This window comes from Phoenix dactylifera, chromosome 17 (genome assembly GCF_051530095.1).
Source record: "Phoenix dactylifera cultivar Ajwa chromosome 17, Ajwa_hap1_PhDact_Kaust_v1.1, whole genome shotgun sequence".
NCBI lineage: Eukaryota > Viridiplantae > Streptophyta > Magnoliopsida > Arecales > Arecaceae > Phoenix > Phoenix dactylifera.
In genome coordinates, this window is record NC_143206.1 from 19906120 (window position 1) to 19907488 (window position 1369).

The 1369-nt window shown below is 38.9% G+C and overlaps 1 non-coding gene across 1 annotated transcript; it reads left to right on the plus strand.

The window, feature by feature from the left end:
* The first annotated feature begins 334 nt into the window (after positions 1-334).
* LOC120112974 (small nucleolar RNA snoR109) lies at positions 335-429 on the plus strand. The gene has a single exon (XR_005514624.1). It is a non-coding gene; the product is annotated as a small nucleolar RNA snoR109 (small nucleolar RNA).
* The last annotated feature ends 940 nt before the right edge of the window (positions 430-1369 follow it).

Sequence of the window (1369 nt, forward strand, 5' to 3'; positions counted from 1 at the left end):
TTTCCCTCCTATCCGGGTTCTTTTCCTTCCCCTGCTGCAGGTAGGCAAGGCAGAGAGGGTCATTCCTCCCCCCTCTGCTGCGGGTAGTCCAGTCCCGATTGGCATTCTTCCTTCCCCTGTTGGTCGCGTTCTCTATGATGTTGAATTTTGTCCTCTCTCTCTCTCTCTCTCTCTTTCAGTATAGAGCTTATCCCTTCTTTTTCCTCTTGATTTTTGGGGTTTTCTTCGTTTTCTCCTGATATTATGTGGTAGATTTTATAATGGTGGTTAGGATTTGCGCTACAAGTACCAAGGTTAGGGTTTTGGGTTGCCCTGGTCTTGAAGTTGCCGGATCTGGCTGTAGCTATATGAATAAAGAGAAGAGGGAAGAAAACTGGTCGGCTTGCTCTCCTTATTGTTGGCAACCCGCTTACCAAGCTTCCCACATTAATTTGTTCTTAAAATGTAGCTTCCTATTTTATTCTTTTTTATTTTTTGTGAGAAGGGCAGAAGAAGGAGATGGTGCATGTGTTAGCCATTTTTAGAGGACCTTCTCACACATCAAGAGCTATCTATTTTCTTTGTTTTTTTAATGTTTTTATTAATTTTTCAAAGTGATGATATCTCGGCCATTATCCAGGCAAGCTGTTTTTTAATTGCTGCAGATTGTGTCATCAATGCCTACATCTGAGTCTTATTTTCTTTTAATCTGTCGCTCTATTGTTCCATGCTGTTCTCTATAATCTCTCTAATTACTTTTTTGGTTGTGTATTGCTATGAAACTTTTTGGCCCTCCTATGTTTTGGACTTCACACCTAGGTGCAACCAGTTTGATCAGGGATTATGGCTGATATGCCACCCAAACAATAATGGATATTTTTCAGCTGTTAATTTATGTCTCCAGAAAATCAATAGTAACTTAACATATTCAATTTTACCATCAAATTAGAATGAGGTTGCAGAGCTTAATTACTGTAGAAAGAGCTTTATAAAGATTTTAAGTAGGTGATAGATATGTCTTTACCCTGTTGCTGATCATCATAAAGATTGAAAACATATGGTCCTGGTATTTTGGATTGGGCTTTCAATCTCAGGATCGAAATGACACAAAGTCTTGTACTGTAGCAAATTCTTGTATTTTGGATTGAACAGCCTCATTACTTGCAGCGTTCGAAGCGGCAATTTCTTCTAGGTGCTTCCATACAACTTCACATTTTGACTTAATCTCCTTTTCTTTAGATTCATCTTCTTCAAACTTCTTCAAGCACTCCATGAATAGCCCAGGATCATGATCAGAAAATATCTTACGAACATTTAGCGTGAGGCTCTGAACAGCTTGGTTCCAGTGAGACTTTGTATTTCTCTCCAAAGCAGGGAAGATAATTGGTAA